The sequence below is a fragment of the Natrix helvetica genome (assembly GCF_964273705.1).
Source record: "Natrix helvetica genome assembly, chromosome: 1".
Lineage (NCBI taxonomy): Eukaryota > Metazoa > Chordata > Lepidosauria > Squamata > Natricidae > Natrix > Natrix helvetica.
In genome coordinates, this window is record NC_138548.1 from 87,529,921 (window position 1) to 87,557,810 (window position 27,890).

The window sequence follows — 27,890 nt, forward strand, 5'->3', positions numbered from 1 at the left end:
AACTGATACAATGGAAAACTACTACCAAAAAGAGACCATTGTCAGACCGAGCACAACATTCTGTCTCTTCCTTTGAAATATAAAATCCTTATTCTGTTCAATCAGAAACCAAAAGAATCTGAAATTGTCAAACTCAATTAATATATCGGGATGGGATTCCAAAATAGGCTTTGATCTTGACATTGACCTTTCCATGAATATGCATGGATCTTACAGCAAGCAAAAAATTAGAAAACCGTTTGCTACTTATTAGAAAGATTCATGGACGCAGCTTATCTTGAGAATAAGTTAAGTTTTAATGTGGGACAACATGTGTGCATCAGTATGGCATCATTGTGGCCTACACTATCTGTAGAGTCTGGAACAGGGCTACAAATATTCAACATTTTTCCTTCCTTCCTTCTTTCCTTCCTTCCTTCCTTCCTTCCTTCCTTCCCTCCCTCCCTCCCTCCCTCCCTCCTTCCTTCCTTCCTTCATTCCTTCCTTCCTGTGGTAAGTGAACTTTGTGCATTAGGTCTGGTGTAAGTCTGAAACAACCATTTTAGTATGTTAATTTTAAAAACTATGTAAAATCATGCAACCGAAAATAAATACTTTTTTGCTGGGGTGATGGGGAGGTCAAGCATAATGAACAGCTTGAGGCAAACTATTATGCAGTAGTCTGAACTGACAGCAATCTGTTTCTGTGCAAAACAACCAGAGATTAAAGTAATGTTTTTACAAATGTCTAAAACAAAACTTCATTAATTTGTTAATTTCCCAGCATTGGAATGATATTTTCTTCACAGGAAAACTAGAAGCAGCCAAAAGAAGAGCAATGCAAGCAATGTTGATCAGGGAAGTAAAAATATAAGTGCAACCTGCATACATATGCATGCCTATATAAACATATAACAGACATGTCAGTATAACAGCACACAACGTAAGGCTTGCAAAATACATACATCCTATCCCCAAAGTTTACAAATTATAACAAAACTCCAATTCTTTCCTGTTGGGACTTTACTGATATTTTAATGTCTATCAAATTATCAGCAAGCTGTTTCTAATAAAGATAAACAGCTTGTCTTTTGATTGATGCACACTGTGGTTAATGTAGCTTCTTGACCAACTGAAATTGTCAAACAAGATTAAGAGATACACTCATCACAACCTATGTCCTTGTCAGACTCAACTTTTTAAGCAAAGCATATTTGGGATGCTAATAAAAAATAATTAAACTCATTAATATTTTACTTTTTTGTTGAGTCTTTATCCTATTTTTTCTCCTGGTCATCTACAGAATGGGTCATTAATTTCTCAACTGTCATTTGTTGCTTGAAGTCACAAAAGTCTTCAATTTTCACACACACAAAAGGCTTTAATTAGTGCAGAGAAGTGGAAGATTGAAGTGAAACATTGCCCCTCATCTTCTTCTGTTTCCATTTCTTTTTCTTCAGTGTAAAAATAAAAAAAACATTTATTTTTAATGCCTATACAGAAGCAAGCCTGCTGCTATGTGGAGGCTGCTACTATTCTGCTTAATACATTTCATTTGAATTTTTAAAGGAATAGAAAAATCTAAAAATTATTTCACGCTACTTTCTTCCCTTCCCCTTCTAGTCATCTTGCTTTTCCAATGTACTGTACAAGAGAAAGAAGACATGTTGTTCTGCACCACAAATATATTACTAAAGACCATTAATGAACTAAATTTCAGTAACACGTATTCATTAGATCATTGAATTTCCCTACAACTGTTGTATAATATGTGGCTAATCTTATGTACCTATACATAAGACCTCCAGGGAAACTCAACCCTGTAGTTGAGATGGCAGAAATCTGCAAACGCTGCTACATTTTTTAAGTTCAGAAAAATGGGATAATATTCTATTTCAAGAATATTTATTTTAGCAAATAAAAAATATGAAAACAGAATAATCAAGGAATTAAAAAAAGTTAGCAAAAAACAAGGTTATGAGTGCAAAAAAGAAAAAGGAATACTGGAAAAGGTATAACTTTCAGCTTTCTTTTATACAGATAGAAATAGAAAATATTTTTACTCTAAGATTAAGAATTGTGCATGGTTTTTCTATAATCATAAAATGTTCTAATCACCCAATCCCAGAATTAAAGTTTCATTGTTTTGGTTTCAAGCAAAACATCCAAAAGTTTCCAGATAGAAGGAAAGTTAGATAAAGTCTTTTCTTTAATCAAAACAATCAATTTTGCCATCTCCACCATCTCCATTCTCCCATTGTAGAAATCTGTTAGTCCTCCCATCTTTATGCATACAAAAGTCCTCCTGTGGTTGTTATCTATCAAACCTAAAAGATAAATCTCTGGTTTTAATTGTTCATTGTACATTTATTCCGTTTATTCTCTGAATTAAAGTACATATCTTATCCCTATATTTCTTGGCTTTCTTAAATGTCCGCCAAAGATGATAAAAAGTACTTTAATATTGATGACATTTCCAAATATATACTGGTAGTCCTCGGTGTTAGATTGGGTAATGGATAGGCACACACAGGCTTAATGGTAACAACAGCTCTTTATTAAGTACAAGTGAGAACAATCCAGCGAAGCTTGAGTCTGACAGCAGCCCTTTTATAGGGAGCTGTCAGACCCTTCAACCAAAAGGATTAAACCTCTGTTCCCGCCGGAACAGAGGACCTTGGTGGAAACATTATAGTTAGAGCAAGTATCTAACACTCGGCTTATGACCACAAGTGAGCCCAACATTTCTGTTGTTAAGTGAGACACTTGTTAAGTGAGTTTTGCTTCATTTTATGATATTTCTTGCCAAGGTTCACTTAAGAATCACTGCAGTTGATCAGTTAGTAACATGGTTAAGGGAATCTGGCTTCCCATTGATTTTGCTTTTCAAAGGTTGCAAAAGGGATCACATGACCCTGGAACATTGCAAGTCATAAGTATGAACCAGTTGCCAAGCATCTGAATTTTGATCGCATGATCATGGGCATGCTACAAAGGTCGTAAGTGTGAAAAATGTCCGTAAATCACTTTTTTCAGTGCTGTTGTAACTTTGAACAATCATTAAGTGAATTGTTGTAAGTCGAGAACTACCCGTATTTGATCCTAGGTAATAGTAATCAAGGTTAGAGTTAGAATTAGTGGCACCAATGTTACAAAAGATTAATAGAATCATATTTCATTTAAAAATGAGTGGGTGGGAGAGAGAGAATGTAAGCTTTCCATTGTAACATGGGTGGTTTCATGAAAAATATTAATGGTGAAGATACAAAGTTAAGAAAATTGAAGGCACCATCTCAAAAAGACTTCTTGTAGAAAGACATACTAGAAAATTTTAGCAGGCCAAGGTCTCTTACCAAGGAACACATTCATTAGACTCCCAAAAGAAAATACTCTCTATGGGTAATAAATTAGATTATCTTCATGTATAAACACAATGAAAATAATCTTAATGTAATATTTCTAGCTAAACCTATTCCCTATGCCTGATGTTAAATTGTTCCTTGCTTCCATGGATTGTTTCTCAAACTTCTTGTTGATTTTCCTTTATCGAAGGCTCAGAAAGTTATTTCCTAATCCCAGTATCCAACTTGTTGTTCTTCTCCTTCTGCCCAGATTGCTGCCTGCAATTTCCAAAACAAAATTTGGTTATACTTGGAGAGAAATTTGAGAGCTCCATTCTTTGACTGTGGGCTAAAACAACTTTCAAAAGAAGATCCTGCTTGCAACAGAAAGATGTACTCAGTGGTGGGATTCAGCCAGTTCGCATCACTTCAGCAGAACCAGTTGTTAAATTACTTGAATCCCACCACTGGATGTACTGTATATTCCCTGTTTGGGGGAAACCACTTAACACTGTGAATGCCAGGGAAAGACAGGGAAAGTTTTTGCAGTATTAACATGGGAGAATTTGTGTGAACCTAGACTAAACATTAATATCTTACCGTTATCCTGTACTTCTAATATAGTAACTTAACATGTTATCAAAAGTCTAAAAATAAATGCCACTTCGTGCAAGCATGGCATTTGTTTATTAACACCTGATAACTCTCGTCTCAATTTGTGAATGGTGCAAATGGAGGAGGAAGTTGATAATAGGTCTAATCATGATATATGATGGGAGACCTATATGGAATACTTGATTCTGCATTAGTTTGGACAGGTATTTGCAACCTATGCAGCCTCTAAATGTTGCCAAGCTGCATCTTTCAGCTGCCTGAGAACCATAGCTATTGAACAAGAATAGCGCAGTTGGTATAGTTCAGCGCTTATGATATTTATTTCCAAGCAACTACAGTCTTTCTGCAGGGGAATCACCAAATGTAAAATTACTCACACTAGAACTTGTATCAAATTATAAATTTATGCACAGCTCGATTAAATGTTGCAATAGGGTCAGAGTAGCATTAGTTGTTTTGCTGTGCACAAAGTTTTTTTTTTTTACCCTTACAAGAGCTGGATTCACGAGATTTGCTTCTGTACATTCATCATTTATAAGAGAAAGTCTTTCCTCTAGGCATTTGTAATTATATGGTCATTTTAAAAGTTCAGATCAAATCCAACAATGAAAAAAATTAAAATCATCAACTGCTAAACAAGCAGGAGGCTTTTTGTTCCCCAGGTTCTGAGATTGATGACCTCCCAGTCACAAAATAACTGTAACACTTAAATATTACTCATTTATATTACAGGTTTTTTTAAAGCCAGTTTGGTGTAATGCAGGGGTGTCAAACTCGATTTCATTGAGGGCCGCATCAGGGTTGTGTTTGACCTCAGGGGGATTCATGGCCGGTGGGTGTGGCCAGCTTGACGTCAATGTGTCAGGGCCGCCTGTGGTGGCCCGAGTGCTCTGCCAGCGAAATCGGGCTCCCAATCTCTGTTTTCGGCTGGGATGGCATCCTACAACCCTCTGCCCGAGAAAACGGAACACGGCTCTCCCGAGCTCTGTTTTTACTGGCAGAGGGTTGATGGAGGCTGTCCCAGGCGAAAATGGAGATTGTGAGCACATTTTCGCTGGCAGAGGCATCATGAGATGGTCCTTTGCTATTTCCAAGCTGGCCAGATCTAAGCACCCCGTGGGTCAGATCCAGCCCACAAGCCTTGAGTTTTACACACCTGTTGTAATAGGTAAGGCATCTAGCTAGAAACCAGGAGACAGAATTCTAGTTCTGCTTTGGAAAACTGCAAGTATTTGCCCAGGCAGTCTCCAAGGATTGAACATAATTCAACAGAAGGAAAAAGAAAAGTAATACAAGTAGCTTTAGACTACAATTTCTAAACTACAGGCAATTTTTGAGCTAGGACTGTATTGGAGACATTCCATCATGACCATAAGTCATGATGGCCATAAAATGGATCATTGTGTGATTTAATAACGGAAACCTGGTTGGGCCACGAGGGAGGTTTACCCCTCGTGGAAATGTGCCCGCCAGGTTATCGAGCATTTCACCAGCCCCGGGCCCAGGGAAGGGGCGGTGGGGTAGCAGTGATTATCCGGGAGGACTTAGAGCCGAGGGAGTCCACTGTGCCACAGACGTCCGGATGTGAATCCCTTGTTGTGAAATGGGGCCCTGGGAGACAGTTGGGCCTGCTGATAGTATACCTGGCTCCTCGCTATACATCAGCGGCCCTGCCCGAACTCCTCGAGCTGATCGCATCGGTGGCGGTTGAGACCCCCAAACTTTTAGTTATGGGGGACTTTAACCTGCCATCGGTGGGAGAAGCATCCGAGGGGGTTCGGGAGTTCATGGCTTCCATGACAGCCATGGACCTGACTCAATTGATTCAGGGTCCGACACATGAGGGAGGTCACACCTTGGACCTTGTTTTTGTCTCTGGCCAGTGGTTGAGTGATCTGGGAGGAGGGGACTTAACCATCACTCCCCTGTCATGGTCAGACCACTCACTCCTCCGACTTGACTTCCCTGGTGCTACACCCCGCTGCGGGGAGGCGGAACCGGAAAATACTAGATGGTTCCGCCCCAGGCGCCTGATGGAACCAGAGAGGTTCCAGATGGAGCTTGGGCCACCTTCTGCGCGGATTTGGACAGAGTGCGTGGACGACTGCGACCTACCACATGTTTACTGGACCCGTGTCCCTCCTGGCTTGTACTGGCATCCTGGGAGGTTACACGCGACTGGCTCCTGGGCCTAGTGAACGCTTCGTTGGGTGAGGGGTCCCTTCCAGCCGCCTTGAAAGAGGCGGTGGTGAGACCCTTGCTCAAGAAGCCTTCCCTGGACCCTACGGAGCTGGCCAATTATCGTCCTGTCTCCAACCTTCCCTTTTTGGCGAAGGTTGTAGAGAGTGTGGTGGCTTATCAGTTTCCACGACATCTGGAGGAAAATGATTATCTAGACCCGCGCCAGTCCGGCTTCCGCCCTGGGCACAGCACGGAGACGGCGTTGGTCGCGTTGGTGGATGATCTCTGGAGGGCCAGAGATAGGGGTTGTTCCTCTATCCTGGTCCTATTAGACCTCTCGGCGGCTTTTGATACCATCGACCATGGTATCTTGTTGCGCCGACTGGAGGGGTTGGGGGTCGGGGGCACCGTTCTACAGTGGTTCGGCTCCTACCTTTCCGGCCAGACGCAACGTGTGTTGACAGGGGAGCAGAGGTCGACTCTGAGCCCCCTTACCTGTGGGGTGCCACAGGGGTCGGTCCTCTCGCCGCTCCTGTTCAACACATATATGAAGCCGCTGGGTGAGATCATCCGTGGTTTCGGGGTGGGATACCATCTGTACACTGATGATACTTAGCTGTACATCTCCACCCCGAACCACCCCAACGAGGCCGTTGAAGTGATGTCCCGGTGTGTGGAAGCCGTACGGGTCTGGATGGATGACAACTGACTCAAGCTCAACCCCTCCAAGACGGAGTGGCTGTGGGTTCCGGCCCCCCGGTTCAACCAGTTAATTCCATCTCTGGCCATCGGGGGCGTGCAACTAACCCCGGTGGAGCAGGCGCGCAATTTGGGCGTCCTCCTCGATGCTCGGCTGTCCATGGATGACCATGTGACGGCCGTGGCAAGGGGGGCGTTCCACCAGGTTCGCCTGGTGCGCCAATTGCGCCCCCTATTGGACCGGGATGCCTTGCGCACAGTCACTCATGCGCTGGTGACGTCTCGCCTGGACTACTGTAATGCTCTCTACATGGGGCTTCCCTTGAAATGCACTCGTAGACTACAGTTGGTCTAGAACGCGGCCGCGCGGGTAATTATGGGGAGTACAGGGTACTCCCATGTGACACCTCTCCTGCGCGAGCTGCACTGGCTCCCTGTGGTCTACCGGGTGCGTTTCAAGGTCTTGATAACGATCTTTAAAGCGCTCCATGGCTCAGGACCTAGCTTCTTGCGGGATCGTATCCTGCCCCATACATCCCTGCGACCAATTCGCTCGCACAGAGAGGGACTCCTCCAGGTGCCGTCCACCAGACAATGTCGGGGGGCGGCGTCTAGGAGTAGAGCCTTCTCTGTTGCGGGCCCAGCCCTGTGGAATGACCTTCCCCCGGATATTAGGACTACCTCTGACCTCCGCTCCTTCCGGATAAAGCTCAAGATCCACCTCTTTCAAGTGGCTGGCCTGGCTCAACCATAGTTCGTTCACACTGCTCCTGACGGGTTTTTTAATTTTGTGACTTTTGGAATTTTATTAGGGGATTTTAAATTGTGTTTTAACTGTCTTTATCCATCTTCCTACCTCCTCCATGTACACGTATTTGTTTATTTTGTCTGCGTATTGTCCATACTGTTTTTATGTGTTTTATTGTACGCCGCCCCGAGTCTTTCGGGGGAGGGTGCGGCTAAGAAATAAAATTATTATTATTATTATTATTATTATTATTATTATTATTATTATTATTATTATTATTATTATTATTATTATTATTATTATTATGTTTTCATGCAACTGCCACAGTTGTAAAACAACCACCACAATTGTTAAGGGAATGCCATTGTTATTAAGTGAACCAATGTGAACCACAGTTGTTAAGAGATTGTCATGATTGTTAAGAGCCATGGTGGCTCAGTGGTTAGAATGCAGTATTGCAGGTTAATTTTTGCTGAATGCCAGCAGTTTGATCCTAACCGGCTCAAGGTTGACTCAGCCTTCCATCCTTCTGAAGTCAATAAAATGAGGGCTCAGATTGTCTGGGGCAATAGGGTGACTCTATAAGCCTCTTAGAGAGAGCTGTAAAGCACTATGGTGTGGTATATACAGTAAGTCTAAGTGCTATTACTATTGCTAAGTGAAGCTAAGTGAAGCAATGGGTGTTTTTGACAAAAATCAGAATTGCTGTTTTTTTTTTTTGCAAGAACCTCTTTTAAACCCAGTCATGTGATGACAGGATGCTGCAAACAGCTGTAAATGCCTTTCCATCAATCCTTTGGAAGTAGGACATAAGTACCTGATAGGTATTTGCTAAGTGACAAATTGTACACTGAGGATCACTAGGTCTCCTAATGTCATTGCTCTTTTCAACTGTTCAAATGCCAGTGTAAATTAAGGGAATAGAATAGAATAGAATAGAATAGAATAGAATAGAATATAGAATAACAGAGTTGTAAGGAACCTTGGAGGCATTCAAGTCCAAACCCCTACCTAGGCGGAAACTCTATACCATTTCAGACAAATGGTTATCCAACATCTTCTTAAAAACCTCCAGTGTTGGAGCATTCACAACTTCTGGAGGCAAGTTGATTAATTGTTAACTGTCAGGAAATTTCTCCTTAATTCTAAGTTGCTTCTATCCTTGATTAGTTTCCACCCATTGCTTCTTATTCTACCCTCAGGTGCTTTGGAGAATAGTTTGACTCCCTCTTCTTTGTGGCAACCCCTGAGTATTGGAAAACTGCTGGAAGTTATACTCAATTCTATCCAGCCACTAATACAAGAGATGTTATGGGCACATTAGATGTCAGGTGCTCATGGCCATCCCAAATTGCTGTTGGGAATGGTGACCCATCCCCAAGGAACAGATTGAGTGAATTGTGGGATATTGGGATGTGAGAAAGAAATTAAGCAGAAAGGAAAGCTTCCATGAGTGAGCAGAAGTTGACTCACAAGTCATTGCCTATAACCCATGATACTTTATAACAACAAAATAAGAATTCTCTGCCATTTTTAAATTCAGCAACTTACTCATAGACATGAGTCAGATTTATGTGCTGAAAAATAATCTTTTTCCATGCAGCCGTTTCAGATATTTTGAATCACCAAGGACTCAACCACAATACAATTTCTGTGTAAAAAGACTGGCAGGTGAAGTTAGCAAAAGATGAATCATTCAGATCATAAATGGTTGTATAAGTTGACCTTTCTAAGAAAGAGCACATAAAAACACAAGGAAGCCATGGCCCTTCAGTTCTCCTCTCTGACGAAAAGGCAGCTGTTTGTTAAAGGATGACATTAAAACACATTTTTCTGTGAATTCAGTTTCTGCTTTTTTCCCCCTTACACATTTGTGCATGGAATTGCAGGGCTACATACTGCCCTAGCTGAGACAGATCACCACCAGCAAAATCTTTGGCTGGAAATTCCATTCAGAGTTAAAAAGTGGAGCTATTATGGGAATTTTATAAAAAGGAAATGACCTACAATTCCAATGGAATGGAATGCTCTTAAAAATGGTATGTTTTTCATTTTATTCAGCTTTCTTCATAATGTTTTGATTCTGTGTGACCCGTCTTTATGCACCTGATAAATTATTCACTGGTGGAATTTATGGCTTTAGTGAACTCTAAGACAAAACTCTGCAGGCCTTGTCTAATCTAAGCCACTCCTCTGCACATCCCCCAATACTAACACAGCTTTGTTGAAATATTAATGCAACCTATCTCAGTATCGGAATATCCTCTGGGAGGCCTCAGATACAAGCATGCCAATGACTCCCATTTCTGACTTCTCAGTCTATTAAATATTATAATTAAAATTAACTACAAAGCATGATACTATAATGTGCCTGCAATATCAGCAACTTTATTTTTAAAAGTTGATTTACTGTTTGTTTGTTTATTTATTTATATCACTATTTTAAAAAATAAATAACTCAAGGTGACTACTGTATCAATACTCCTTCCTCTTATTTTCCCTACAGCAACAATTCTGTGAGGTGAATTGGACTGAGAGTGACTGGGCCAAGGTCACCCTCCTGACTTTCATGCCTAAAGCAGAATTCACAGTGCCCCTGGATTAAAATCTGCATCGTCAGGAACCTAAGTAAAAAATGTGAATATATCCCAATTCTAGCCATTTCCATTGTTCCCGGAACTTGGTTTACCCTTTAGTTAGGTTAAAATTGATATCCGTGAATTTTGATCACTGAACATTTTATTAATCCCAAGAAATTGGGGTACATAATAGCCTTTATTTATAATTATTAGAATTAATATCCACACAGGTTAAACAACGCCTCCCCTTTTTATTTTTTGCAATATGGCAGATGTTTAAACAGGCAGCCTTTCCAATAGCAAACCCTTCCTTTCATTCTAAAAAATCAGTGGTGTGAGTTTGCAATCCTAACCTCGCTTACTTGGAATAAAAGTTAATTGAATTTAGTATGAATAAAGGAGAATATTTGTAAGATTGAAATGAAGGGTCTTTGGTGCTCTCTGAGCTTGGTTGTTTTCTTGCCTATGTTTAATTACCCACATTAGGTAACATCATCAGTGCTGGTCTAGTGAACTAGCACTGATGATGTTACCTAGTTTGGTAATGAAATGTCTTCAAGAAAACAACCAAGCTTAGAGAGCACCATGGTCATCTCATTGAGTCCAGTAGATATTTAGGTAGACATACTGTACATAGGATCTTCTGAAAAGAAAAAAATATTTATCAAAGAAGCTTATTTTCTACAAAATACCTTTTAAGATGGTGTAGCTGTCATTTCTTTCCATAGCATTTTCCCTTGGTCACCATTTCCACCATCATATCAAACTAACGAATGAAATGTCTGTGGGTTGCCACTGAAATTTGTTGCAACAGAAGAATAAATGTTCAGGAGTCATAGGTTTGCATCAGTCTTTGCATGGCATATCAAGAACCACATTTCAAAGGTGAACAGAGCTTGGACTCGTTTTGGGAAGGTAAGCGAAGAGTTGAAAGGAGGAAAAGGGATTCCTTCAGCTTCAAGGCACCTATGTGCCTCTTAACTTCCTAGAATATGAAACAAAGTCTCTTTTGGCCTCTCCTATTCTAGGGACTATAAAATGACATCCAATAGGGTGCATATTTGCACGCTTATTTTAGGATAATTTATTGCAACAGGAGACTGCATAGGTCTTAAGAATAATTTTTGTCTATTGCAATGACTTTGTTTTGCCAATGTTATTGGATGACTTTCAGTTTTTTTATTTTTAATGTAAGCAAATGCTAATGATTACTTAATTAGCTATTGCTAGAAACCATTCAAACAATTGGTAAACTACAAGGAATATAAACTGCTTTCAGTGAGATAGGATGACACAGTGGTGCTGACACAAACAATTTAGAATTGCAGGCCATAAATTAGAATATTCCTGCATAATTTCTTATGTGCTCTTGACTCTGCTTTAGTTTAGGGTCGTTCTGTACAAATGGGATACAAACTTAAAATGTAATAGTAATAATTATAGTTAATCATTGGAATAGCTCAATAGATACCAGAATAAAGACCCATTCTCTCAAAAATATACACTTTAGTACATTTAGCATCAACAACTCAGCAACAACAGGAGGCAAATAATTAGCTGCAGTGTGTAAAAATATCGGCAATTCCTATAAGCATCTGCATGTAGTTAAGTCCAACACCACTGAGAAAGTTATATTAATATCAATGAAGCAGCATTAACAGCATTCTAGTTCATTTGCAGCAACACTAGTTTGGCATGGTCTCTTGTGCAGGAAAATATTCTAGAGATGTTTTCAGAACCGATGAAATAACCCTCACTTCTGTACCAATCAGCTCTGCATCTAATGAAATGGTAGAAATAACACAACCCACATACTGCCATGTACTTCAGTAGGATTTCCTGTAACCTTCAATTGGGTAGAATTGGAAAGTAAAGAGTGACAATTATTAAACCAAGGCAATTCAAATGGATTAACTTACAGAATGCCAGGATTCATAATTGCCATGGGGATGAAAATTTGGAAAGGGTAGCGGCTTCAGCACCACCACACTTTCACCGCTACACTTGCCAGAAACCAATCAATTGTATGATGCAAGGAAGATGGAATGTGGTACCCTCACCCTATTACCTACATCTCTCTGGTCCCTATATCATCTGTCAGAAAAGCCTGATGGACAAGCAGTGATTGGATACTTTAGAACAAAAGTTCTGAAACCTCTAACAGTGGTAGTGTCAGCCTCTGTTTTACTATTTGCTTTCGTCTGCCATTGAAACGGGGAGGTGGGGGCTAGTATTTAGGAGGGGAAGTTTAAGTACGGGAGAGATTGCAAAAAGGGAGTTTTGGTCTCACTGTCAACTGCGCATGCTGGAGATTAGTGCTTGGTGTCAGTCAAGGCCAACCGTCCTGCATACCAACCTGATGATGCTCCTTGAAGATGGAACTCACATGCCACCTAAGGGATTTGCAGATTGGACATTGGGATGAGGGTTACCAGGGGGAGGGGGTTTGGTCACATATTGATATGTATGATTTCACGTGTGTTTGCCTCAGATCTTGCTTTGCTTAGCTGCTATCTTTTCATAACCAGTAAAAGTATTCTTAATTCTGCAAAATGGAGTTAAGTGGTTTCTTTCTTGGTTGCTGAGGGAGGCCGGCTGGACAGGTGGGTGGTGACTGAATGATGAGAAATTTATGTCTGAGGCCTGCTGGTGAAGTAGAGCTGGCTGGGGGTACTGGCAATTGATGGATGAGCCCTCTTATTCTCTGGAGGGAGGGGGCCTTTAGGGATACTGTAGATGTGGAGTGGGGATGTAGTTTTCCCCATGGTCCACAACTCCCTTTGTTCCCTGACCTTTCAGCAAAGTGACAAGCAATTCCATGGCTCACTCAGGATGGAGGAACATTTGTTATTTCTAAGCTCCCTGCCACCTTTCCACAAACAATTGCAATGGGGAAGCCAAAAGAAGTCATCCCTGCCCCCACTGCTATTATTATTGATAATCATCATCATCACCATTTTTATTATTATGTGGTTAATCTTTGGTGAGATTCACAGCCTTTGGGGCTGGTTGGTAGCTCAACAGCTCGAGTCCTAATCAAGGACCTAGGAACTGTTAAGGTAACATCGGAGGATATAAGTTGTTCCAAGTAGGATGGTTTTTTGTAGAGTCAAAATGTTCAAGTCAGGTAAATTTAGAATTTTCAAATAGTCAGGTAGCCTTTTAGGTATTGCTCCAAAGGCTCCAATTATAATTGGGACAACACTTGATTTATTTTTCCACAGTCACTCAACCTCAATTTGCAAGTCCCAGTATTTTGTGATTTTTTCTTGCTGTTTATCTTCAATTCATGCATCACCAGATATTGCAATGTCAATGAACCATACTTTTTTCTTTTCAATTATTGTTATGTCAGGTGTGTTGTAGGCCAAGTGCCTGTCATTCTGGATTCTGAAGTCCCACAATATTTTGACCTTCTCATTCTCTAAAACCTTCTCAATCTGATGGTCCCAGTGGTTTTGCTGTACTCAAATCCAAACTTTTGGCACAATTTCCAGTGAATAATCTTAGCAACGTGGTCATGGCATTGTAGGTAGACAATTTGTGAAATTTTGCTGCACCCTCTGATCAAGTGGTCAACTGTCTCATCTTTCTCATTAAAGAGGTGACATTTGCTGTTGGTGGTAACATGTTGAATTTTTGTCTTCATGCAGTTTGTGGCTAAGGCTTGTTCTTGAGCTGCCAAAATAAAGCCTTCTGTTTCTTTTTTTAGTACTCCTGATCTTAACCAGTTCCAAGTTAGTTTTTGGTCAGCTTTGCCTTCAATACTTTTCAAGTATTGGCCATGCATAGCTTTTCCAATTTTCAGCTCACTTCTCAATTACTTCTTTCTTATATTCAGCTTTTAACTTAGTTGTCTTCAAAAGGCCTCCTTTATTTACTTCCTGAAACTTTGGTTCTTCACGTTTCTGGATGTAATCATTCAAGCTGTGTCTTTCTTCTTCCACAGTCTGCTTTACTTGTAGGAGTCCCCGACTACCCTCTACTCTTGGTAGTTAGAATTGGTCAACATCACTTTTAGGGTGCAAAGCATGATTCATTATCATAAGCTTCCTTGTTTTTCTGTCCAAATTGTCCAACTCCATCTGGGCCAGTCAATTATTCCTGCAGAGCATCGAATTACAGGTATAGCCCTGGTATTTATGGCTTTTATGATGTTTCCTCCACTCAGTTTGGACTTTAATATCTTGCGAATTCATCAAATGTACTTGGCTGAGGTTAATTCCTTGACTTTATTATGCATTAAGTCAGAGGCCTCTAAAATCCCCAAGTACTTGTAGCCTTCTTCTGGCTTTACTGCCTTTATCATTTCTTCATTCTCAAGTTGCATCTTCTAGGACCTTGCCTGCCTTGGTTGCCATTGTTGCACATTTGTCAATTCTAAACTGCATACCAATGTCTTGGCTAAATTATTTTGTGCTTTCAATTAATAAGTTCAGTTCAGCTTTTGTTTTACCATACAGCTTCAAATCATGCATGTACACCAAGTGTGAAATTTTCAGTCCTTTCTTTGCAAGTTCGTATCCACAGTTCACCTTCTTCAAAATGGTTGTCAGTGGTAGCATTGAGAGATTATTATTATTATTATTATTATTATTATTATTATTATTATTATTATTATTATTATTATTATTATTATTATTATTATTATTATTATTATTATTATTATTATTATTATTATTCAATTGTATCACAGTGGCCAGTTGTTTTGCCGGATTTGGTATTGATTACTAATCGGGCCCAACCCAGGGGTCTAGGACGTCATAACGTATTTTCGTAATATACGTGCAGATCCAAGCAGTGCAGCTTTTTGCATTTGACTGATGGTGATTTTGTCAAGTTTTAACTGTTTTAAATGTAATTCCAGTGCTTTTGGAATAGCACCCAGTGTGCCGATTACCACTGGAATTACCACTGTCGGTTTGTGCCGTAATCGCTGAATTTCAATTTTTAGGTCCTGGTATTTCGCAATTTTTTCATGTTCCTTCTCGTCGACCCTGCTATCACCTGGTATTGCGATGTCTATGATTGTAACCTTATTTTTCTCAACCAGTGTGATGTCTGGTGTGTTATGTGCCAGTATTTTGTCTGTTTGTATACAAAAATCCCATAGGATATTGACCATCTGATTTTTGGTGAGTTTTTCAGGCTTATGTTCCCACCAGTTTGCTGTTGTTTTAATATTATAATTTTTGCACAAATTTCAGTGGATCATTTGTGCTACTGAATTGTGCCGCAATTTATAATCAGTCTGCGCAATTTTTTTACAGTAGCTGAGTATGTGGTCAACAGTTTCATCAACTTCTTTGCAGAGTTTGCATTTGGCATCATCAGAGGATTTTTTGGCCTTAATGGCATTTGTTCGGATAGCTTGTTCTTGCGCAGCCAGGATTAGTGACTCTGTTTCTTTCTCAATGTACCTCCAAAATATCCAAATCAGCTTGTGTCCAGTTAACTATACCAGCTGTGTATCTTATAACTGGTATTGCCCAGGTATTTATGGCCTTAATTGTATTTCTACCATTTAATTTAGATTTCAAAATTTTCCTAACTCTATTGATGTACTCTCTCCTGACAATAGTTTTTACTTCTCCATGTTTAATGTTATCCAACTGCAGAATGCCTAAGTATTTGTAGGCTTCATTTTCATTGCATTTAATTAGTTGGCCATTGGGCATTTCAATTCCCTCACACGCAGTGATTTTGCCCCTTTTTATGGATACAGTGGCACATTTTTCCATGCCAAACTCTTTGGCTGTTTGGTAGCCTAATTTCATTTTTTAAAAAATTACCGATAGTGGGATCATTGCAAAGATGAAGAGAAGAGGTGAAAGTGAATCACCCTGGAAAATTCCTCGCTTGATATTAACCATTCCGTAGTTCTCATTCCCTACTGCCAACTCAGTTCTCCATTGTTTCATCGCCTTTTCAGTGAAGGATGTAATATTTTTGCTAATGCCAGTTGTTTCTAAGCATTTTATGATCCAACTATGTGGCAATTTATTTATTTATTTATTTATTTATTTTATTTATTTTATATACCGCACCCTTTCCTACACAGGACTCGGGGCGGTGAGTCCTGCAATGAGTCGAATGCCTTTTTATAATCAATCCAGACCATATTCAAGTTCGTTTTTCTTTTCTTACAATTTTCTAATATCATTTTATCAATCAGGAGCTGATCTTTTGTGCCACTGCTACCTCTTTTATTGCCTTTTTGCTTTACTGGCAAGATGTTGTTTGTTTCCAAATAATCCATAATATTATCTGCAATAATGCCTGTGAGTAATTTGAAAGTTGTTGGCAAGAATGTTATTGGTCTGTAGTTTTCAGGTATTGTTCCCTTAGTTGCATCTTTCTGAATCAAGTATGTTTTTCCAGTTGTCAACCATTCATCAATTTGACCATTTTGTAAAATTTCATTCAGTTGCTTGGCCAATATTGTATGTAAACTGGTCAGATATTTGAGCCAGAAATCATTTCCAGGTGATATCCAATTCTTTACTTTTTTTACTCGATTTTTGACTATCTCAGTTGTTATTTCTAATACTTGCATTTGTTTGTTACCAATGCTTTTCTCAAAGTCCTGCATTCACTTTGCTTCCTTATTGTAGTCCTTTGCATTTTCCCACAATCCTTTCCAGAATTCAGCTGTGGCCTGCTTTTCTGGTTTTTCACTTTTGCTGTCACCATTCACATTAAGACTTTGATAAAAACACCGTTGGTCTGATCGAAATTGTTGATTTTGTTTGTATTGGATGATTCGTGCTTCATATCTCTTTTCTAGCTGTTGCTGTTATCTGCTGTTTTACAATCTCTACAGCTTCATTGATGTCTCTTGTATCCAATCTATATCTTCTGATTAGCTGATCTATGATTTTGTTGTTTTTAAGCCGTTGCTCATGCATGTTCTTTAAGTTGCTAGCATCTGCCCTTAATTTTTTGACTTTTTGTTCTAATCAGATTTTCCACTTTGGCTTTGATGCTATTTCTATTGTGTGCTTAGGTGCTTTGATTTTAATGTCTAGTTCATTAGTGACTATTACAGCTGCACTGTACATTAACTGATTTGTTTCCAATATGGATCCCGATTCAATTGTTGAAAGCACTGCATTAATCATTTTCATGATAGGACCCAAAATTTTCTTAGGGACAGTTTTTAATGATGGTAAACGTTGCCTTTCCTCAGTAGCCAGAAAATGTTTCATGATCTTGTCCTTGAGTTCTTTTTGTTTTTGAATTGGTTCATCAGTTGGTTCAATGGTAACTGGTTCTGGTGGTAGTGTTGTTATTTCCTCTCTGACAGCTTCCTCTGGGAGTTCTACTATGATTTCTTTAGTTGTGTCTTGAGTATCAGTTAATTCCTTTTGTGATGTTGTTGTTTTTGTTTTGCAATTTGCCTGAATTTCCTCAAATTCAACTTCGCTAAACACTTTATTCCGTATAATAAATCTCCTTTGATCTCCTAGTCGTTGATCACTAACATTTAAATCTGGATATTGTTGTTTCCATAAATCATACATTCACTTTAAGTAACCTCTTTTTTTTGGCTCTGAGATGTAATAACAGGCCATTATGGCACGATTTTCATCTGCACTATATTTTTGTCGTTTTGTTGGCTGGTCCACTTGTAGCCCACTTGTCGACGGATGCCCAAGGACCTCAACATCTGCCACGGCCCTTGTTAACCCACGCGATGACCGATGCAGTATAGAATTTTTAGTCGTTTCTTTCACCATATTGTATGGGTTGGTGAGTTTTTATGGGGCCAGATTGCCAACCTAACCCCAACCCTCCTCCTTTCTCATCCGGGCTTGGGACCAGCAACGGCAGAGTTGTTGTTGTTGCTGTTGTTGTTATTGTTATTGTTATTGTTATTATTATTATTATTATTATTATTATTATTATTATTATTATTATTATTATTATCTCTTTTATTCATTGAACATGAAACTCAGTCAACTAAACATTTAAAATATTATTATTTACTCATGATCTAAATCTGTTTAGGTAAAAAGCTTAAATAGCTTTGAAAGGATATCCAATGGGTCACAGGTTATCTAGTCCAGTCTAAAGTTTAGCTAAATATTGACCTCGGGTTGACCAATCTTGTAGTCACCCATGTCCTCCTTATATTTGAAGATAGGAAGAATATTTTTTGCAAACCACTAATACTAAGCCCTCCATGTTTTCTGAAAGATCACAGAAATAACCTCTAAGATGGTAGTCCTTCTCCCTCCCTCTTTCTTTCCTTTAAAAAAAAAATACTACCATTAGCTACAAGGAAAGTTAGCCATTTTGTTGCTTTTAGCTTCTATTAAGATCCTAGATTTTTTTTGTGCTTCAGCCTTTGCTCTATTTTTTCAGATATTAGAATGACTTGGTGCTATCCTTCTTTTGTAATTACACCCATCTTCCATTTCCTACATATGTTGCATATGCATCTATAATCATCTCCCTAGCTGACCTCCATTTTTCATCTATTGGAATGATAGAAGATTGTATTTCTAGTGTCTTATGTTTGTGAAGTTCTTAACCCCTCCTGAGCTACTTTGTCCTGTGGATTTCAATCCATGCTTTTCAGCCTAATACTCCTCCAAAGTTTGTTGAAATAAGCTCTCTTGAAATCTAGTATGCATATATAAATCATACTATGCTCCAGTTGCAACTCAATATGGTGCCATGGCTTTCCTTAAGGTTCCATTCCTTTGATTGTTTCAGCCAATTCTTTGCTGCTACTCCATAGGATACAAAGAGTGCTATCAAATATATGCAATTTTCTGCAGTTTTGCTTCATCCCTTGTATGTAATATTTTTTTGCAGTGGTAAGTTTATACTAAGAACCTGAAGGATAGCTGATATAGTCCCAGATCTGTGTGAAGTTAATAGTTCACAGTATGCCGGATGCTAGTTTATACAATTATAAAATAGTAGTAAAATCCAATCCAACCTCAGCATATAGCGCTCAGTTTATCACTAATTATACTTTTAGAGAGGTGGATGGGGTGAAACAGAGAAAATCATGTTGGACTGATCTAATGATTCCCACTGGGAATAATTATGTTAACATTGCTTTGTAACTTCCTTGACTTTTTGATACTTGACTATTCTTACATTCAGTGGCTAAAGAAACCAGATTGCACAGACTAGATTGCTTGCTGGTTACATCTCAACTCCCAGCTAATTCCTTTCCTAGCAAGCCAGAATCAAATGCCAGGGCTGTTCTTGACCACTATTCTTTGTTTTGCTAGGAGATCCTAGTGGCAGGCCAAAGATCCAAAAGGAATATGGCCGTATTCCTTTTTGATCTTTGGCCTGCCATCTAGTTTGTAAGTAAGAGATCAGGCTTCCTAATTTGTTAGCAGTCTCCATTGATGAAAGAGCCCAGGAGGAGTAACCAGGTTTTTCATCTGCATTGACCTAGTCCTAGTGTCATTAAATAAATAAATAAATAAATAAATCCATGTTACCTCACAAAGGATGTAGAAAATTTATTTCATTTAAGTAGCTGGGGAAAAAGAGTGCTAGTGAATGGTGACCTGCATTATTTTTGTAAAACAATTAATAAAAGAATTGGTAAAGATACATACAATATACAGATCCGTGGAGGGTGAGGGAGAAAGATGAAAGAGGCTTAATTTATTTGGGAAGTGAATGTGCCATGTTGAAATATATGAAGACAGACATCCCATTTTCACATTGAACAAATGACAGCCATTCCATTGTTCTTGAAGGATCAGTCATACTTAGGCTGAGAGGATATGTGATCACTGCTAGAATGTTTATAATAGCCATCAAATTGGATATGGTAGTTTATCTATCTGAAAGCCAATAGTCCTTCCTTCCTTTTCCTTCCCTTTCCTTCCTTCCTTCCTTCCTTTCCTTTCCTTTCTTTTCCTTTTCTTCTTTCCTTCCTTCCTTTTTCCTATAGTGTATATAGCATTTATCCTGCAACTTTCCCCTGCTAGTACCATCCTATGAGCTTCATTGATAAGGGTGGTTAAACCAGAATCTTCCCCATCATAATCTACAACAGCCCTGCCAATAGTCCTACCCAACTTCACAGTTTGATTTATTGGTTGTGAAATCCTAATTCCATCATGCCTATTCCTCTTAGTTCCTCTGCGTCATGAGGTGTACATTTTGCTTCTCCTCCACGCAAATATTTTATTTAGCTTAAAAATATACTAATTCAGCCCTCACCCCCCCAAATAATGTTTAGAGACCATAACCAACAGGAAATATGTTCACAGCTTCTGCTAATAGAAAGATGCCATATTTCCGTATTTTATGGACAGAACGAGAGAGAATACTAGAAGGCTGAGTTGAATGACATTTCAAAAGTGAACTTCCCTGTCTCACCAATGGCCTAAACAGCCACAGAAAATATAAATGGGACAGAACTGAACATTCAGACTGTTGCCACCAAAATTAAAGAGAGCAACTGAAACCCCAAACACTTTGTTAGACTCTCCACAACAAGTCATGTAGTTAAGGGGTGATCTAAAACACAATGACATCACACAGCAGACCCAAGCATTCTGATTTTTTTCTTTCTTTCCCTTTTCAAAAGTGGTCAAGTCAACCTTGTTTGGGGCATTTTGATAAGACTCTATAATTGCATCCTCGTACTTTTCACTGTGATTAAATAGATTATTACTTTCCCCCAGTATTGAAACATCACTTTGTGCAACTTTAAAGAACCCCAGCCTTTGAAGAGATACTTAATTGAAGGAGCTGTAAAGGTTCCTTATGAAAGCTCTCATTTGATTTACTAACAATCAATAAGCCCATCTTTCCAGAACATCCAACACATCAAAGCCCGTGGACCCATTGGCCCCCTTGACTGATAGGTAATCTAGCCTAAAAGATTGTATCGATTGTTAGCAGCTCTCCAGACAGAGCTTGTACCGGTCATTGATTTGCAATGACCAGCTTCTTGTTACGGATGTGAATTGTTACAGAGGGAGCATTCAGCAGGTCTAGTATGCAAGTAAGATATTTTTTTAATGAAACAGTATTGAAAAACGACATGTCTAAGAGTGAATATGGATCCTGAAGATGATGGCCACAGACACTCATCAAAGTCTTTGAATTCTATTGAGGAAAATTGAAGAATGAAAGCACATCAATGGCAAATGGCAAGAAGGGGACAATCTTTGGGGAAATAGCCTTTAATGAGGAAATAGAGTTTAAGCAGTTCTGAAGGAAGAGCCACGAATACTCCCTGTGGAGAGAAGGGTGTCTAACAGCAGCCTGCCCAGCATAGTTTTAGGGGAGAAAGCAGGTTCAGTGCAGGATTTTAATAGACACTTTTTGCCATGGAAGACAGAAAAAGTGTGAGTTTTGGAAAATTGTGCAGGCACAACATTTGGGATCAAATTCTGAGAAAAAGGAAAGAGGAAGTAAGAAGTCAGTCTATATACTGCATAACAGACAGAGGAGAAAGGAGAGAATCCTGTGCTTGTTTTGCAGTCTCACAGAGCTAAATTCCAATCTGTTAAGGAAACCGTGCTTGTTAGGAGAGATAAAGCTCAGAGCTGCTGCTGAACCCTTTGAGTGACATGAACTAAAGATGGAAAGACGATCTCAAATGAAGTGGTTGTTCTTGGCTGGGTATTTCTCTTTCTGATTGGCTGGTAGAAAAGTCAAATTTTAGATATTGTCTTGGCCTAATGACTATTATTGTTTAGAGCATGGGTGTCAAACCTGTGGCATCATATTGCCATCACGTGACATTTCACAACATTTTTTCCCTTCCTGCAGCTGGGGTGGGCATGGCCTGCATATGACACATATGACCCAAGGGCTGGCAGTTTGACACTCCTGATTTAGAGGGACAGCTGAGATCCTTCTCTCAACCCAAGTACCCAAGATTTCCCAATCTTGCAATTTTCTACTTGGGACTCCTTGGAATATTGTTTTTCTTTTCAAGATGATGATCCTTGTAAACCAATTCAACCTTCCAATGAAGTCCCTGCATGCTTGCTGCATCTGCCTAAATGGAGATTTTATCTGTTCAACAGCACTAAGCAAAAAGCTATATCTATATAGGGGAGAATCAGACAAAGAGAAAGGGTGCTATGCAGAAATACCCCTTTCAATGCTGTTGTGCTAGGAATGCTTTCCTCCTGTTTGGTGTGGAATGGGAATTTAAGGGAGGAAAATCTCCCAGGACCAGCTGAAGGGCAGGTTTGTGATGTATTTGGGAACTTCATTTCAATGTATTGTAACACAAAAATGGCAATATAAACATGGAATTATTGGTGAGTTTTTGGTGTTTTGAAAACTCCCATCTATTACTACCTTCTATCTCAACATGCTTCCTTGATGGAGTTGCTCATCTATGTAACATTAGTAAGTTCCTCTAATCAAGTTTATATTGCAGTTGTATTCCATCAAGCAAGCAAAATCTGCTGTTTAGAGAGGATGTGGAAAATCAACCTCCTAACTCATTTCTAACCATATAATTAGTCTTCAGGAACAGTTGTCTTGCAGAGGAGGATTAGAGTTCTCAGGGGGACAACCAAGGCTGAGAGGAAATAATGAAACTAAAATGGTCCTCATGCTAGAATACTTATTTTCCCATACCCAGGTCTTAATAATAGCCCGCATGCATTTGTTTTATCTCTAGCTGTGTGATGAGGCTGCAAATCAGCAACACCCACTTGCATTTGAATGGAGAGACAGCTGGGAGCAGCTTCTGAAGCAGCTGTAAAAGCCTCTTACAAACATAGCCAAGGGAGAGGGCATTGTGAATGCAATGTTCAAAGGGGAAGGCTTTGATTTTTATAGCCATCATCTCTGGGTACCAGTTGTAGATGGCTATTATAGCAGCAAAGATGTGGCTGCTATAATAATTTGAAAGCAGGCACTTCCAACTCTGTTATTCTATGAGTCTATGACAGGGGTGTCAATGGCACGTCGTCATGTGATGTATCACAACTTTCTCCCCTTCATTAAACTGGGGCTAGGCATGACCAGTGAATGATGCATCCAGCCCGCGGGTTGCAGGTTTGACACTCCTGGTGTATTTATTTTATTTATTTTATTCAATTTCTAGACCGCCCCCTCTCCCCAAATGGTATGACCTCTCCAAAGTCCACACAAGTTGCAGTAGAATTCTTCTGTAGGCTATCCATAGCCTAAGAGACCACAAAGCCTCTACCTTATGAAGGGGTAGGATTTCCAAAGTATTGAGCAAAGTGGTAAAAATAAAAATCCCAAATACAATTTATTACAGCACATATCAGGTTAATTTAATATCTGTACAACATGCTTAACCTTCTTGCATCCTGGCTAGACTTTAAGCCAGTTTAATAAAACTCTGTCTTGATTGATACGCTTCAACAGTTACTTGCCAAGTGTACAGTCTCGACTACCATGTCCCCCACAAAGAACTTCCTCTCCTGTTGTGCCCTCTCAATTTCCTATACAAAGAAATTAATTATTTTCTTTTCAATGTGCAAACCTGTCAACTCTGAAGCTGGCCTGACCAAGGCCATCTTGGAGGCTTCAGTGTAGCCACAATGGTGATGAGAGATAGGGAGGGGGAAAGTAGAGATAGTTGGGAGTTCTGTAGCCAAAACAAGATAATTTCCCTTGAGAACCAAGGACATTCCCATAGGTGGCTGAAGAGAGGAGGAATGAAGTTTCCAAGCAACTGGACAGCACCTTGATTGGACCATGTGACTGATCATTTGGGAAAAGGGGAAAACGTTTACTTTAATTAGGTGAAAATCACTGAAATCTTTAGAGTCAGTTTTCACCAGTTTGCACCAGTATGATATATCCGATAGACCTGTTCTTTGGGGAACCTGCTTGCCTTGGAGTTCTGTTTGCTATGGGTGTATTACTTGGAACTTTGACACTTACTTGACCTACGAAAAATTTATATGCACAAAGTTAAAGCATCATAATGCACATGTATACAGTCAAGACAATCTGCTTAAAACAAAAATGCTTTCTTGCATTTCCTCATCTTTGGCGTCATAAGGTCTGTCATAAAAACAGCTTAGAAACAGTAGTGGTGTTGACTCCAGGAGACTAGTCCCTGCAGTTTTGTTGGGAATGTAGTGGTTATACTATTGTACAATATGCAGACCATTACAAATGGAAAACCAGCAGAAATACTGTTTAATAACCATTTTCCCCCCTGACCTACTTTAGTTTTTAACCCAAGCCACTTTATCCGTTAATTTACAATTTTTATCAAAGCTCAGTGGAAAGGTAGGTAGCCAGAGGAAAAACAACAATACTGCTACAAAGTACTATGAGAGTAATTTTCTGCAGGACAGTTAACTATTATAACCACTGTACTATTCTAACATTAGTGGCAACAGTAGCCATAGCAGTCACTACAGGTCCCCAGTTTGTGATCAGAGATGAGAGAATGTTTCTATCTCTGTGCTGATGAAGGAGCAGGGGTTTAAGTGCCACAGGCAAACCACAGATTAACATTTGAATCCATATTAGTTGGACCACTCCTATTTTGGTATAGAACCAGAAAACACAGGCAGATTGCATTAATGATGAGTTGGGGACAACATCATTTGAAGAATTGTTTGAAAGCAGTTGGGTGGCATATAAATTTAATAAATAAATAATAAGCATAGTATCTTTCTAGCCTGTAGAAACTGTGAGTATCTTATACTCACAACATGTCAAGCTTAAGACAGTGAAAACACAAGTTCAAACCTATTATTAGGTTCACTGGAGCAATATTTAGTTAGTCTTTTAGGATAACATTGTGTGGAACAACACAATGTTCTGTTGTGTTCTGTATCCTAGACATTCTAAAGAAAAGGCAGGCCACACATGCATGAAGTAAACAAAGTCATTGAAACATTCTTCTCCATTTCTGTTTCTGCAAATGGAAAACTACAAACAGCATATTAGTTCAGCTTTAAAAAATTCAGATTCACTATGACTAAATTATAACTCAACTAGAAAAAATTATAACTCAAGTAGAAAAAAAGAGTGTTTACTGTGCAATCAAGTAAAACTACAAAAAAATCCTCCTTATTTCCTAGCTCTCTTTTTATTGCAGTGTTTTCCACAAATTATTTAACTTTAAAGTCACTTGTAAAAACATTTCTTGCCCTGATGTATGGCAAATGCAAAAAAAAAGCCAAGAATGGAAAATTTATCTATTCCTAATAAAAGCTTGATTCTGATAGGTTTCATTAGCAGTGCTGAAGTGTTAATAATGGAAAAAGGTCCAAGCAGCTTTAGATTATTCTAAGATAAAATGCTGCACATGGAAAGTCAGAATTGAGAAAATAGATGTTTCTTCAATTTTGCATTAATAAGATTTGTTTGCATAGTTATTTATTTGGAAATCAATCCTGAATGAAGTGGTGCAAAACAAAAACAAAACAAAATGAAACACCCTCTAAAAGAATCCAGTGAACTATGACAAAATCTTTTATTTATTTATTTAATTTGTTGAACATGTACTAGATAATAGGTGTAAGTACAGTATAAGCATGGGCATGAACAAGGAATGAGTACAACTAAATGGGGACAGTAGGATAGGATGGTAGGAACAATGGTGTGCTTATGCACGCCCCCTTTTACGGACCTCTTAGGAATGGGGTGAAGTCCATGGTAGACAGTGTAAGGTTGAAGCTGTGGGGGTTAGAGGGTGTAACAATGGAGTCAAGTAGAGAATTCCAGGCATTGTTGCTGAAGTCATGTTTTCTGCAATCAAGTTTGGAGCGGTTTACCTTGAGTTTGTATCTATTGTTTGCCTGTGTATTATTGAGGTTGAAGAAATTATTGACAGGGAAGATATTGTAGCAGACAATTTTGTGTAGTACACTTAGGTCAGACTGTAGGCAGCATAGTTCTAGGTTATCCAAGCCCAACATTTTAAGCCTAGTGACATATTCTGTTGTGAGCAGAGGGGTGGAGTACTCTTCTCGTGAAATATCTCTGGACTTGTTCAATTGTGTTAATGTCCAATATACAGTGTGGATTCCAGGCAGATGAGCTGTATTAGATTTTTGCTGATCTTTCGGTAATGTAGTACAGGTCATAATAAGAAAGTGCTGAAAATTGGCAAGCAATCAGAAAATATTTTCCATAGAATCATAAACGATAATAATTAAAAAGGTTCCTGCAGATTGTTATGTTGATTCTGCTGCTCAGTGCAAGAAACCATGACTAAAGCATCCCAAACAGAATCCATCGAGTTTTAACATCTCCAGCAAAGACAGTGTTCACATTTCCTAAGATAATGCATGCCATCTTTGAGGAGCTCATATACTTATACATTTTTCCCAAAGACCTACCAAAAATCTACTTTCTTGTAATTTAAAGCCATCATTTCTTTGTTTCTTGAACGACAATATACCAATTATGAAATGCTTTTCAGTTACATGAACACAATTATCATGCCTCTCTATAGCTTTCTTTCTTTCCAGGCTATACATATCTAATGATTCTAGCCATTTCTTGCATGTTTTTCCTTCAATAGGCTTCTTCTCACTTTGATTTCTCTCATTTAGAAACATTCCAGTTTGTTAATGATCTAATGTACTATTCTATATGTAGTCAGTCCAGTAAGAACAGAGAGGATCAATTATTTATCCTGCTCCTGAAAGTACCCTTCTAATAATGAGCCTATGATTGCCTTCGCTTCTTTTTGATGCTGCATCACATTGTTTGCTCAAATTCAACTGTGATCCATCAAGGCATCCTTTTCCCCCCTCCACATATATCTTACATAATCATCCCCCACCTACAGTAGTATCTTTTATTGTATGATTTTCCTACCCCCCAAAAAAATGTTCTGTCCCTGTTGAAATTTATCTTTCAGACTAGTGCTCCAGTTTGTCAAATTGCTTCTGAATCTTGATATTGTCCTTTACTGTACCTACTTCTGTGACATCTCCAAATTTAATAATTGTATTTTATAGTTGCTCATTCAAACCACGTGTAAATAAATTGAATGATATAGAATCCAGTCATGCAGTCATGAAGACTTCCAATTTGATACACTAAAGTATACTTGCTGGACTTGATTGTTGAATCAGATATGTATATATCAACTGGTAGTAATATTTTATCTTTTATTCTAGAATATGATGAGAGACATTTGGCTGAATTGAAAAATGTCATATGTTCATCCCTTTCCCATAATAATGTTTACTTGTTGAGGGAGAGTGAGAAGATTGGCTTTGCTTGGCTTGTTCTTTATAACTCCATGCTAGCTCAAGAATGCAATTATTTCCTAAATAGTCACACCCTGACTGCTTATCAATCTTGTATATATATTAATTGAGAAATTTGCAGTTACTTTTCTCCCTTTTTTTAATATAGGAAGAACATTTCCCCTTTTTTCAAACTTCTAACATTATATCTTCTTCTGTTATTTCTTAAAGAATGCCAAAAGAGGATCTGAGTTCATGAGATTGGTCAAGATTCTTGGATGTCATTGCTTTGATCCTAAATACTTCAGTTTATAAAGGTGATCCCTTACCTTAGGTTATCTCTTCCTCCTTGTTTTAATTGTTATGTTTGGGTCCCTTTAAATGTAGTTCTCCTCTGAAGCAAAGTAGGAGTTAAGGAATTCTACCCTTTATCCATAATCCGTCACCATCTTTCGATTGCCTTAAAGCAATAGACCCACCCTTTCTTTTATTTCCTCCCTTTTAATAATGACATAACAAAAGAGTGCCTTTTGATGCTTTTAGCTTTTCTGTGAGCTGCACTCTTTTGTGCCTTACCCCTTCTGACTTCCTT

The 27,890-nt window shown here is 38.9% G+C and overlaps 1 long non-coding RNA gene across 1 annotated transcript; it reads right to left on the bottom strand.

The window, feature by feature from the left end:
- Window positions 1-521: 521 nt before the first annotated feature.
- LOC309384582 lies at window positions 522-27,742 on the bottom strand. Its single transcript, XR_014174081.1, has 3 exons — window positions 27,628-27,742; window positions 2,212-2,306; window positions 522-1,433 (listed from the first exon to the last, which is right to left on the bottom strand). It is a non-coding gene; the product is annotated as an uncharacterized lncRNA (long non-coding RNA).
- Between the last annotated feature and the right edge of the window lie 148 nt (window positions 27,743-27,890).